Source organism: Falco peregrinus, chromosome 11, assembly GCF_023634155.1.
Source record: "Falco peregrinus isolate bFalPer1 chromosome 11, bFalPer1.pri, whole genome shotgun sequence".
In the NCBI taxonomy this organism is placed as follows: domain Eukaryota; kingdom Metazoa; phylum Chordata; class Aves; order Falconiformes; family Falconidae; genus Falco; species Falco peregrinus.
In genome coordinates this window covers 28,747,229-28,761,125 of record NC_073731.1, presented here as the reverse complement: position 1 = coordinate 28,761,125, position 13,897 = coordinate 28,747,229, and the positions used below count along the sequence as shown (strand labels likewise).

At 42.4% G+C, this 13,897-nt stretch overlaps 1 protein-coding gene across 4 annotated transcripts in view; it reads left to right on the top strand.

The window, feature by feature from the left end:
• The first annotated feature begins 5,894 nt into the window (after nt 1–5,894).
• Nucleotides 5,895–13,897, top strand: part of LCLAT1 (lysocardiolipin acyltransferase 1) — a 117,042-nt gene continuing 109,039 nt past the window's right edge. For all 4 annotated transcript variants that reach the window (XM_055816139.1, XM_055816138.1, XM_055816136.1 and 1 more), the window contains exons 1-2: nt 5,895–6,053; nt 6,248–6,358. The gene's annotated coding sequence lies outside the window, so the exon portion shown is untranslated. The remainder of the gene's footprint in view (nt 6,054–6,247; nt 6,359–13,897) is intronic.

The window sequence follows — 13,897 nt, the reverse complement described above, 5'->3', positions numbered from 1 at the left end:
CTCTTACATAGCCAATTATTTAGACAAGAACTGGTGACTAATGGAAGCAATTTGCAGGAAACATGCTGTTCCCAAGTGGCCAACAGCAAATTGCTAATGACTGACATTAGAATGACCGTTCTCCAAAGAGAAATAGTTGAAAGCCCACTGTGCACAGCTCTGATCGCATTCAACAACAAAACACCCATCACCCCCACCAGATACTGGTACCTGCCGTTTATCCTGGCTACTGCTTGCATCCTTTCTCTGGTACATCTGTAAGAGCAACTACACTGAAATGCAACAACCACATATTTGTTTACACAAACATGAAATGTGATTTAAAACACTTTGGTAATGTCACCTTATAAACTTGATGGACAAAATATTAGAAATACAAATGTACTATAGGGAGCAATTCTGCACTGCTCAGGAGATGGATCATAGGGCTTAATAGATCATTTCCATCTCTGAAATTTCTGAGTCATGATGAATGGAATTTCTTAGTATTTGAAACAAGAGAGGGGCACGTTTAAAAAGACTGGAGAGGACTGCAGTGTAAAATCTTTGCACTATAAAAAAGGCAGCCTTGGTTTTTATTGCCCCTGCGGGGAGTCTCCTGTGAACCAAACAGCAACTAAATCAAATAAACATTTCTGAATTAAATCCATCTTCTCTTTAGCTTTGGGGAGTTTAAAAACCCCAGTAATTTATTGAATTGCCTTTCATGGTTATACCTGCAGATGCCTTTTGAATTTGATAGCAAAAACATTCAAACTCACAGTGTTTCCCAAATCAGCTAAATACATTATATCACCTGTGCCAGTTACTATATTTGTAGGGCAGTAAACAGTGGCCTTTATTGTTTGCTGTTCCTGGGGCTGTGCATAAGAACGAGCTTAGTCTGTCTCCAGAGATATACACCTACCTTACTGGCACCAGAAATATTACACCAGCTTAAATCAGTGCAAGCTTTCCATGCTGTCACTGCCTTCCCTGTTTTGATTTGGTGACGGTAATCTCTACTCACTGCTGTGCTGATACCTTTTGAGTCGAGGTCCCTTCTCTACTTCTGCTGTTTCTGAAAAAAAATTAACAAGTGCAGCTTAGGCATGTTATGAACAGTTAGCAAATTTCCACACCTTAGAGGATATGTGGGCTCAGATATCTGGTTTTCTTTGCAAGCAGATGGAGAGGTGAAAATTCTTATGTGGGCTTGTCATATCCTTATCTCGAACCCTCCAGAAAAGTAGGAAAATGAAGGCGAGAAGGTGAATGATCCAGACATCAAGTAACTTAGCTCTTCTCACAGGCAGTGAAATTTGCATAGAAAACCCAAGAGAGAGGAAAATTCCAGGTGGATATGGAAATTTTGGCAAATGAGTTATATGAGGAGCGTTAGGGCAGAGCACAGAGATTAGGGCAGAGCCATCCAAAAGGATTTTAGGAAAAAACACAGCAGAGGCCCTGATGATGGTATCAGCACTGCTCTCTGGGGCTGAGGCCCTTGGGAACAGCATCTCATGACCTCCCACCTCCTGCCTTTATATGATCCTTTCTCATCTTTCCCTTTCTGTCACACAATCTTTTCTTCTTCCTCTTCTTCCCACTCCTTCAGTTTACCATTTTATAACATCTCTGGGGCTAATTCTGCAATTGTTTACATGGCATAGGACCATTAGGAAAGCATTTAACACATTCTGATGTGATTTAGGAGGTGGAAATAGCCATGTGAACAGGAGGATCTGGCAGACCCATAAGCAGCTCCTGGGTCACAATTTGGATTTTTTTGATGCAAGCACAGCCCAGGCTGTTCAGCAGCAAGAGCTTGGTGAGAGTCTCCTCATTCAAGTGACTGAGGCTTTTGCAAGGAACAGGAGAACGTGAGTTTTCTTTATGCTGTTTTTTGGCAGTTCTAGGGAGGCGTTACTGGCTGCTTAAAGATATTTTCCATACTGCTTATCTTTTCTTTCCTTTTGAGTGCCACATGGTCTATCATTTCCCGCAGCTCAGATACAAGCCCCAAGGGGACTTAGTCTATGAGTAAAACACAGAACTAAGCAACAGTGATTAAAACCCAAAATGTTTTAGGCATACTGCTGTTGCTGGTGACACTAGTTTCAAATGCTTTCCCCTCCTCACTGTCTCCCCTCTCTTAGTGTCTTTTTATGAGCTCCATGATGCCACTTATCATCCAGGTGAGCTATGCCAACACAGAACGGATGGAAGCAAATCATATCACTAAAAATGTTCTGTAAAGCCTACCCCAGCTATAGGCAAAAAAATTAAAAAAACCCAGAAAAATCCTCTTTCCTGTGTTACTATCAACATCTTACATTCTTCATTCCATACTTTTCCAAGTCCTGCCAGTGGATCGATGATAACTCGTCTCATTTCCTGTTTTCACTTTCTGTTTCTCAGGTGCTAGCACAACTAGAAAGTCTGAATAACTTTTAATTTCACCCCATTCCAAAAAGGATTTCATTGACATCACACACACACATCACACCACCACCACCAACAACCCCTGTAGTCAATTCTTTTTTCAGTCAAATAAATTTTTCAGTCTGTTTCTCCACATGAATACTGCTTATGCAGGCACACTGGCTCACAGTCTGGCTGCAAGTCCTCCTTCAATAGCTTTTGAACCTTTTTGATGAATTTAAAATTCGATGGAAGGGCAGCAGTCTCAGAAACAATCTTGTTCCTACAGGATCTGTTAATACAGACAGCATGCAGGGGAGCGAGAACTACGTTCGATGCCCCCACTGAGCAAACATTATTGTTTCTCTTGGCAGCTGGTACTCACTTGGTACTCACTGGCCAGCCCACACCTACTGCTTCTTGTTTTGCAGGGCTGTCACTCGTGGTGTGGGGAAGAGATGTCATTAATGTGGCAGGGATGGAGGTGGGCTGAGGGATACAGGGAGCGAGTTTGTTGGAGATCAGGCCTTGCTGCTTCCAGCTCTCCCCACAGGAATTGTTTTATGGCTAAATTAGATTTATATTGTTTTACTTCAAACATGTTGAAAGGTTGACTTCAGCTTCAAATGGCATTATTTTTGTGGAGGTAAAGCCAGTACCTTAATATTATTTTAACAAAGCCTTCTGAAATGCACATACATTTCCAGTCAGCCGGATTCTTCCTTTTTGCTGAATACTGAACATTCTTTTCTTCCCCTCACTGTTGTCTTTGGCTGTAGAAATTGTACTTTCCACTTTCACAAAAACTGTAGGGGCATTATGAATGCCTGTATTTTTCTTGAGCAGACTTTTTGCTTTCTAACAAAATGGTTACACGAACTCACCTCACACAAGTTCAGTGTGAAGTATATGATTGTAGAGCACAAGGTGCTTATCTACTTTGCCTGTGTAGTTGCAACTGAAAATTAAATTCTCCTTTATATTTTCTAATAGGGTGCCACGGTGAACGGTTGAAAAGCTGTCATGTTCTTCTTCAGCTGGCTGCATGTCAATGTGATAGACAAAATGATTTCTCTACAAACAGTACAAAATTGCTTTGGGGTCCTTAAGGAAAACAGGAACACAGTTACTTCTTATTATCTCCCTTAGCAAATTGTTTTCTCCACAGCTGTAAGTAAAATATCTTAACTGGAAGTTTGTATAGCCAGGTGTTGGCATTGTAAGGAGCAGAGCTGTATGGTGTTTCACATTTTCTAATGAAATTACAAACTTTGATTACTATCGCCTGACAGCACTCTCAGCAAGAAGAAATTGTCATTATTCCTACTACACTGATGGGGAGAGTGATTTGTCCAGGGTCACCCTGGAAGCAGCAGTGAGTTTCTGGCCTGCATTTTGGTGCTCAGAGATAGACGCTGGAGTGCCAAAGCCCCTTAGCTACAAAATCTTGCTCAAGATTTTATTAACCCGTTTTAGCGTGGATTTCTTCCATACATAGAGCTTCAGCCTGAGAGACAATTAGCCGTATGCATTTTTTCCCATTATCAGCTTATCGAACTAATGAAAGGAGCCACGACTTCCCTGCAGTACAAATGCTGAAAGCCACATGTAGGTATGGCTGCAGTTTCACCTCTCTCACCATCCTGTACAACAGCAGTACAATAATTTGGGGACAGCTTTCTGTTTAGCATTCCAGGGTTGTAGCAGGAGGTCTACTGCAGATGCCATCGCTGCAGATGCCCCATTTCTATTCAAACTTTTGAGGATGCCCAGGAGCCAGCCTGTCAATGGTTGACAGCCCAAGACACATGTTCCCCTTGGAGACATTCTGCCTATGTTATTTCTTTCATCCTAAGGTCTTGCGCTTAGCTACTTAAAATTCTGCAGTTTGCCTTCCCCTTGTCCTTGCTTTCAGGAGGCACTAGTGAGGATTTATTTCACCTAGCTTTAACTAGCTGATCAAGAAGAGTGCTCTCAATGTCAGCCATTTCAGCTTCCCATGTGCTGGGCTTAGACATCCATTCTAGGATGGAATGGGGAACTTTTTGGAGCTGCTGAGAGGGGGGAACCTTAATGACTAAGTCTTTGGGAAGCTTGTTCCAGTCCTTGACCATTCTCAGTTTGAAGAATTCCTTCTTAATATCTAATTGGGATTTCTCTTGCTGTAATGTGGGACCAATGGCTCTTATCTTTTTGCTGTTAGCCTGTGAGAAGAGTCTGGCTCCACTTTCTCAATAACCTTCCACCAGTGGAAGACAACAGCTAAGTCTCCCCTCAGCCCCGACTTCTCTGGGCTGAATGAACAGATGAGATCCCTCAAACAGGGATGACCATGGAATTTCCAACAGTTTTATGAGTTTCAGGATGAGACTCCCAGAAGGCTTATTAATTTTTTTATTTCAAGGATTGACCAAATTGATGAAAGGTTCTCAGCTCTACAAGGGTATTTACTAAGGCAATAAATTCTCACTGAATGATGGTAGGCACTTCAGAAAAGCTGATGTTGTCCTCAAAACTAACTGTGGTAGAAAAGAGGGATCCCACCAGGGGAGTGGCTGTGAAGCAACACATCCCTAAATGGGCACAAGATCAGGTTTTGCCCCGGTATTTGTAATTTGCAGGATTTTTGCAAAGAGACATGTTTGCCTGTGCACGTGAAATTGTTGCGGGGTCAGAGAGACAGCCTGGGCCACTTTGGTCCTAATCCAGCAGCTCTAGTCAGCCAGGCATGGGTTCACTTTGGTTTTACACAAGCATAAAGCTTTAGTTAAAACCTCCTGGAGTTTTCCTTCTTGGGTTGGGGGTTTCACCAGATTTGTTTACCTTATAAAAACATACATGTGGAAAGAGTACAAAAAGGTTAACTGTGTCAACAGTGAGCAGCAGTAAAGCACGGTGCAATAAAAGCTGAAAATACTGCTGGTTTCAGGGAAAGTTAAAAGAAACCATCTCCTCACAGCAGTGGAAATCATGCCACGATCATTTTCCGCTTCTCTCACACTTGACAGGCTATTTCATGACAAAAGCCACAACTAACAGCAGTTAGGTTTTCCCACTTGTACAGCACTGTGCGGCTGATGAATCACTGTCCCCTTTTTGCTAACAACTATATTAAAATGAGTGTTTTTTCTTCCCGAGCACCCAAAGCCACGCTCTCCCACGGAACACGGCTCCCGTACCACCGAGGGCCCGGCCGAAATCCCCCCTCCAGGCAAGGCGGGTCCAAGCACGCGGGGGGACCGGGATCCGCGGGGGGGGAGGCCGTGACCCGTGGGGAGGGGCACCTGTGGGGGCAGGAGGCCGGGGGCGGCGGGGCCGAGCCCCGGGACGGCGGCACAGCCCCTGGCTGGGCTCCACGGCTCCTGCCGCCACCTGGTCGCTGGCTGGGCCCGTCACCCACGCGGGTGGGAGGGGGTGGGCGGCCGCTGCCTCTTTAAGGGAAGCCCGGGCCGACAGCGCTGCCATGGCAACGGCTTGACAGCCGTGACCGGAAGTGATTGGGGGTCAGAGGTCGCCGGTGCAGCGGGAACATGGCGGCGGCGGCACTGGCGAGGCTGGGTGCTGGCGGCGGCGTGGCCGCGCTCCCCGGGGCGGCGGCTCCCTGAGCGGGGCGGGGAGCCTCCTCCCGCCGTGACGCTGCCCCCGCTCAGGTGAGGCCGGGCGGGCGGGCAGGGCTGCTCCGGCGGCGGGCCAGGCCGGGCCGGGCGGGCGCTGGGCTGGCCCTCGGGGCGCGGCGGGGCTGACCGGCGGCTCCGGGCCTCCGCCGCTGGCCCGGCCCTGCCGGTGTTTCCTGGGCGAGCTGCGGCCTGCCGGGCTGTCTCACCTGCCTCCCGTCTCTCCGCAGGCATGGTCGCTGCGCTGTAGGAGGCAGGGAGCCGCGGCGATGCCAGAGGAGGAGCCGCGGGAGGAGAGCGCTTGAGCTTGTCTGAGGAGCCGCGCAGTGTGTGTGAAACGTGTAGGTTCCCCAAACCTCAGCGCTGCTATGTTTATCACACCTAGAAGAATAAACGGAGGCTTAGTACAATCTCATCCTCGGTATCTTTCCTTTTGGGAAAAGCAGAGCCTCTTGTTAGGGCTCACACACACACATAAGTCAGTTTTGTCAGCTGTAGCTGGGTGATTTTCCCTGTTTCTGTGTCTGTTGCTTCTCCCCCTGTTGCTGTTGGTTGCGTACCCAGCTGTCTGGGCTACCTTTGCCCTCTCCCAAAGCTAAACTTTGACCTGAATGGTTTCTTGTGTAAGAAGTGCCGGGTGAATATTGGGACAGGGCATGTAACCTCTCACAGCCCGGCCGTTCAGAACAGAACTGTGGCTGCAGAAAGCTAGTGCTAAAAATAAATGCCAGAATTAAACTGTGTGTGCAGCTTCACATTGATGCTTATGTGTATTCACTGTGATACAGTACTTGGTCACTAGGCTTTTTTTTTTTTTTTTTTTTTAATCTCCACTTACACTAGTGGATATAGTGGGGCTATGCTCGCATAATGGATGGTGTATTTGTATATGTATTTATATATTTGTATATGGTGTTTCCATATCTCATTTGCTTCATAGTAGCTGTCACTGGTTCTGATGATACCATCCACTCTCTGCTTTTGGACCCTTGGGTGTTTCAGTAGTAGTTACCACAGTGATATTTTAATGTTTTGCAAGCACAAACTTATTGCACTGTAACACAGTGAGATTAACAGATGGTCTTTTTCTTATACGCCCCTTCTTAGTTTACAAATGACGAAACTAGGGTAAAACAAGGAGAAAGGCCATCGTATGTCGTGAACTGAACACAGAAATCTCAAAAGAGTTGATTGACTTTGTAATCAGGCTTTATAGTATTATCTAGTACTCTGAATGTAAAGCTTCAGTGGCAGCTGTACTGTCTGGCTCCTCAGCAAGTCAAGGTGTAGTGTGAACACGTGGTTTGGTCAGTGTGGGCTGCAGCTGAAGAGTGTGGTCTTACTCCTTCGTCATCACTGGGTGTTGGTTACTGCTGCTTTTTGTAGTGGATTTAGGGGCTGGATGGTTGCAGGGACAGTTGATATAACAGTTTTATGGGGATGGCTTTCTGTCAGATGGAAGCTATTCTAGTGAGTGTTTGCGCTGATATGAATGAAAGCTGTTTCTTCTGCACTGATGTAAACCAGCTGTGGGTTAAGTATAACATGAAACTACCTCGAGAAACCAAATCTCAAACTGGTCATTCAGAAAAATCAAGACTACACTTAAAACTTTTGAAAAATTTGGATTAAAAGAAGTAGTCAGCCATGTGTAGGGAATATGTGGTAAGAGTGAAGGGAGTGTAAGTCTGTGAAGGAACTTTCCCTTCTTTCCAGAGTCCTTTCTCCATTCACGTCTTGCCAAAGAGCTTCTGTGCTGAAAAAGGGAAGTCTCTTACAAAGCCTTATTTAGACCCCAGGGGCCGGTCCACCACGTGTAGTTGGTGAGGCAGGAATCTTGAAGGAAAAATAATGTTGTATCCTACTGTAAAAGCCAAACTGAAGTTGCTTAGGAAAACCTTGATTGTGGTATGTTCCAGCTCCTTATTTTGATGAGTTTTTCTTTCATGGAGTTCCCTACCCTTCTCATAAAACCAATCTGAAAAGAAAACTGTAAGTGTAATGAGGTGTCATCTTCACATCTGCCTGGGGTTTTTAGCAGTGTTAGGGTTACTTGATCCAGCAAATCCTTTCTGCAGTTGCTCAGGTGGCAGGCCGTCATGTGTTTCATCTGTTCCTGCAGAGTCTCAACTTCAGCATCTATTTTTAATAATGCTGGGCTAGATTCTTAATCACCTGAACCGTCTCAGATGTAAATCCTCTTGTCCTTTTGCTGGCTTTCTATTTGAATCTGTCCCAGACTTCTCTCTGTAAAGTTTCTCTCTTAATTTTTGCTTAGACAGTCTCATTTTTGTCACTCTTTTCCTGTCAGTTGTCCTGTCCATCAATGTGCTGCTGCTTCCCATTCATCCCACCTCTGCTGTGCCAAAACACACCTTTTTCGTTGGCTGCTTCTTCTTGGGACACACAGTCTTTGTCTCGGTTTATGCTTTTCCTCCTACCTGGTCATCATTTGTGAACAATGTCCCTTATCCTCTGTCCTTTCTTTCCTTACTTTGTTCTGTTGTTCTCCACTTAGTCTTGTTCAAGGTTGTCCCTTCCTTGTTTCTTCAGGTTGTGGTGCTGAGAACACACAGACAAGATTCCTCATGTTCTGTATGTGGTATTGAGTTCCATAATCTGGTTTAATGTTTTATCAGCTATGGGCTGAGGAGAGCCACCTTGTTTGCATTGCATGTGTGGTGTTTGGTCAGCACTTAGAGCCAAGAGAGGGGAAAACAGAACCTTTAGAGAGCTGACTTTTTGAAACGGGTCCCTCCTGATTTTGGGCAAAGGCTGGCAGTTTGGTTTTATGTAACTTTTTGTTGACCTGGCCAAAAAGCAAATTGCTCCTGAAAGACACTTCTGTGTTATAAAATAAATTGTTGCTGCTACATGGCACAGCGAGATGCAAGAGAGCAATGTTAGCAGACTTCATGAAACCTAGACAAAATGTCTTTTTTTCCTAGTCTTTTTCACTTGGCTGAACTAGTTTGCTTGTGAACTTGTTTTGCTGTAATAAACATAATTTAGTTAATTTAATTTATTTGTATTAGGGTTTCTTACATGCTTAGTGATTCAAGACTGGGGGAGTCTTGTCAATCCAAAATGAATTGCGTCGCTAGGTTCACACACTATCCTTCCATGAGTCTGAGAAAATTAATTTCCTTTTAATCTGACAGCAGGCATAGGTTTTGGGGTTTGCGTGTGTGATTCCCCCCTCTGCCCCCCAGGGATTCCTTGAAAAAAAACTGGTGTTTTTTTCATATTGCTGCTTTTGAACATGCCTTTCCAGAGATGTTTGCATCTGTGATATTAAACCTCCCATGGCTCTTGGTTTATTTTTGGGCATCCTTTGTTATAACACCTGCTATTTATGTTATTTTTGGTATCAAGGGAGCAGGTATTGCTTTCATTTCAGTGGTTCTGAAAGGTATTGCTTCATCTTAAGTGCTTGCTTATTGAGCTTATGGTGGTTTTGTTATTTTTAAGGCATCCAGCATGTCTTACGGTTGAACGAAATCTGTATCTATTTGCTCTTCTCTTTTGATGGCAGCTTCAGTGGGGCCATGAAGGCTGAATTAATAGGCTGCCTGATGGGTCTGTGTGGAGGAGCTGTATGGATCACCACACAAGGCTTGTAGGAAGAGAATTATTTTTTCTTGAAAATCCTCTAGTCTTACAAAATTACTGTTTGAATCGTGGAAGTGTGCCTATAAACTGCTGTGCCCCGAGACATGCTCAGAGTTCCTGGGCACTTTAAAGGATGAATGATTCGTTGTTTTGTACTCCTTCACCAAATCAGTGAAATGGTGGAGCTGGTTGTAGTCGAAGAGTCAAAAGATAACCAAGCACCCAGGCTTTTACAGGAGGAAAAAAACCCACACCCACACAACCAAACCATTGCCAAATCAAAGAATAGCAGGCTGCGCAGGTGCTGACAAGTACACACTATTGTAATTTGTACAAAGGAATGGAGTTACTTTGTTTTCCTGAAATCCTGTTAGTTGCATCAAACTGGTAATGGTTGTTGCAGAGCAAGATTTAACTTACTGTTCAAAGTAATTGGAATTTATTGTGGTTACACATGAAATGAACATACAGATCTGGGATTAGCATGTGATCATGTTTTTATTTTTCTTCCCCTTTTAACTCTTGCATGGCCAGTATGATAATGAATCCACCCAAATATTAATTGCGAAGTAACAGAAAATATGCTGTGTGACCCTTCAAATCTATTAGAAGGACCCTTTCTGGTGTTTTAAGGTAGACATGTTAGTTTTGCTACGTGCCGTATGTGGCACTTCACGCAAGCTCTCGCCACTGGTGTGGTTTCAACAGTGGTAAAAGTGCTGAGAATCCTCTGTTCAGCTTGATCAGCTCTTGGAGAGCCAGAAGCAGTAGATAAAATATTCAAAACCTTCCCACCCCCCCCCCCCCCCCCCACCCCCCAAGAAAATTCTTTATGCCCAAGTAATTAATTCCACATCACTTGGTTATTTTGCTCTTAGGTTTCATTATGGTTACTCTTATCTAGCATTGGTATCGATTTTTAACAATCGATTTCACCAATTTTCACACGAGCAACAATCTACAGCCTGCATTTGTTCAGATCAAGCATTACCATTATCTGTTTGAATTCAGAAGATAATTGCATATCTTGCAAATTACCCAATGGCTGTTTCATCTTGAAACATTTAGAAATCCATTTTAGTTTCTTGTAATTATAATGTTTTAGTCAGACAGCAATCTAAACTTAGGACAGCACTTTGGCAGTGATATGCTTGTCTTTCTAAAATGAGCACAGTTTCTGTGGTTAAATTTTCCTTTCATTTAAATATAGATTTTAATCAGTGTAGGCCAAACTTTTCCAACCATATTTAAAATTAGCTTGAACCATATTTTAAAAAGTATGTTCTCCTAATGTGATATAGTTTATGTAGAAAAATATGTGCAGAAATGAATGTTTTTAAGCTGATTAATGCTTTTGAAGTGTTTTTAAAATTTATTTGCAGAAAACATTTATAGACTGGCTCAAATGTGACTTGATACTAGTAGTCTCTTTGTAATAAATACCACTGAAAGCACTTCATACTGTGCTTCTGAAACTTGAAAGGTAGCTGTTCAGATAGAAACTGTAAATTGCACTCATCAGGCAGCTAAGTTACAACATCAAAATGAAGTACAATGCTTGCTGTTCTTCCAGACTTCCATGCAAACGTTGTTTTGGAGATTACTGAAGTTTTCATTGGTTGTTTTATACTTCTTTAGGTAGGGTATAGTTACCGTTTTCAGTTGGTAAGTTGAAATGGTTAATACATTTAAAGCAATTGTAAAGCATTGTTTGTATTCCAAAACAGAAGTGTGAATGAGTCTGAATTGCATCTGTCAGGTAGCTATTACAACTCCCTGAATTACTGCTAAACATTTAGTAGTTGCAGTTTCTAGAAAAAGTATTACCCCCCCGCCCCTCCTGCAGCAACGCGTTACCAATCTTATATCCCTGTTTTTTTAACTAAATGCAGGAAAAAAAACATCTTTGCTATAACCAGAAGGTGTTCCAGTTGGCAGTGTTCAGAGATCCAGGGAGTTAATCTGTAAGCAGACTGTTCTTCAAATAGACCATTTCTACTGATCACAGGCAGGATGAGATGCTTTCAAAGAGGAAAGTGAGGACAAATGTCATAAGAGATGAGTTGTGTGGGTTTCCGTTATATGGAATGCAGTGTGTTTTTTGTGTGAGACGTGCTGGTTAACTTTGACATGCTGTTTCTTTAATAAATACAATGTTGGAAAAGATACACCGTCCTGCTTTGGACACAGAACTGTGAGAAATCTGATTTAGATTTTCAGATCCTTTATGCTATTATTCACATGCTAGAAGGATTAGATCCTTCTGGTTTTTAATACTTAATCTTACAGTAATCATGTGTCTGTTCAGCTGATCAGCTCCATTTGCTATCAAGATCATGTTTGTTACTGTGATTTTAATGATTGCTAGAATGTAAAGGACATTGGTTTTGAAAAAGCTGATAATACTATAGCAATAGTAAGAAATTGTAAATTTATCAATGACTGGTAAAGCTTACCTTTTTTCCAATTGCTGCAGCGTGTGGTATTACTTTTAAGAAACTTAAATGGAACAAACATTTTTTTAATTTCGCTCGGCAATTTTTCTCATAAACTGGGCTAGCTCTTACCCAGAATTTGTGTGATACAGTGGGAATTTCTCAAGCATTCGGCTCACTGAATAGCAGTTATGCGTTTCGTGCTCACTGAGATACAACTTCTAACTCTTCTGGTAAGATAAAGCCAGGAGACAGTGGTAACCACTGATCTATGGAAATTAACTTTTGCAGAGTGAACCAAATTGCAGACTGGCTTTCAGGTGATGGTCAGAACATGGAACTTGTTCCTAGTTCTGCTGTGTAAATTTTTTAGATTGTGTGTCAGCTGGAGTTTGGGGCCACTTGCTCCAGGGAAGTCCTTACTAACATGACTTACAAAGCCAAAGAAAACTACAAAAGTTTTCTCAAGGATCAAAACAAGTAGAAGAAATACTAACCTGTTAAATCTCTGTTGGGAGTCAGTCCGTTTTTAAAATTAACTTATTTTTTTAAGTCTCCACTCATGGAATACCTCTTTCATTTGAATACAACTTTTCAGAAAGTGTGAGGTAATACACTCATGCCAAGGTTGGAGCCAATCTGTAGGGTCTGGTAAGGTAAGGTTAATAATTTCCTTTCAACCTCCTGCATAGACAGGAGCTTTCTTCTGGTATTCCCTCTTAAGCTGACAAGATTTGGTAGCGTTTTCACACTGAACTAGTGAATTCCCTTAAAAAGAAAACAATTTTAGCAATTACGTTCAAGGCCTTTTGCCCAGGTCAGTAGATTTGGGACGAGTAAAAATGATGCACTGCCAGTGAACTAATTATGTATAATTCATCATCATAATAGTGGAAACAATTAACATTCTGGGAATTGGTATGCATTTCACATTTGGAAAGAGGGATATTTGGTTTAGTTTAATCTTAAATAATTGCAGACCATCTAGGAAGATGGAATGTAATGTTTTGGGTGTGTTGGATCTTTCTGAACTTTGGGGATAGATTGTTTTAGGAAAGGGTTGATCTTACTGCATTTTGTGCTGTCTCCATGAGATGGACAGATCTTGCACTAGTTTCTGTAGAAAAATACTTGTGAGTTGCTAGAGTTTCCTTAGAAAAATACTTGTGTGTCAATCTGATTTATGAGAAGCATTTTGCAGGCTCATCTATTTCTAACCATTGAAAGTGACAAAGGGTGTGTGTGTCTCAAAATTATGGCTTTGCTTAGAGGAGTGTGTTCTTCTATTGAGAACATCGGGTTTAAATTTTCACTTGAATACCAAGTTTTAAATAAAATCCTGATACTTACCCACTATTTCCAGTACTTGTGTGGGTCTGCTATAAAATGGATACTTCATTATTTTCTCATAAATACTTGTATCTTTAGATCCCACTTTCCAAAATTTACTTAGAATAGTTCTTTTTGTAAAAACTTTTTTCACAGAATGTTTTTACTTACGTTGTAATAAAGGTAGGCATTGTGCTTACTGTATCCCAGTCCTACTCTGAAGAAGGAACCTTGGTGTCTTTCTTAAATACTGAGAAGCATTTAGTTTTGCATCCCTGTAGGATACAGGGATGCGGTGTTGAGCAGTGTCAGCTCCACTAAGCAACAAAAAAATCCCACTTTAAGACAATGCTTTAACTGAATGACACATCTCATTTGGATTTTGACAGTGAGAGCGCTGTGTGTTTATCTTGTCTGCCAACTGAACACTTCTTGAATGACAAATGCCTGTGAGAATGTCAAGGGTTAAATAGCTATATTTTTTGTGTGTGTTCTTATTACAGT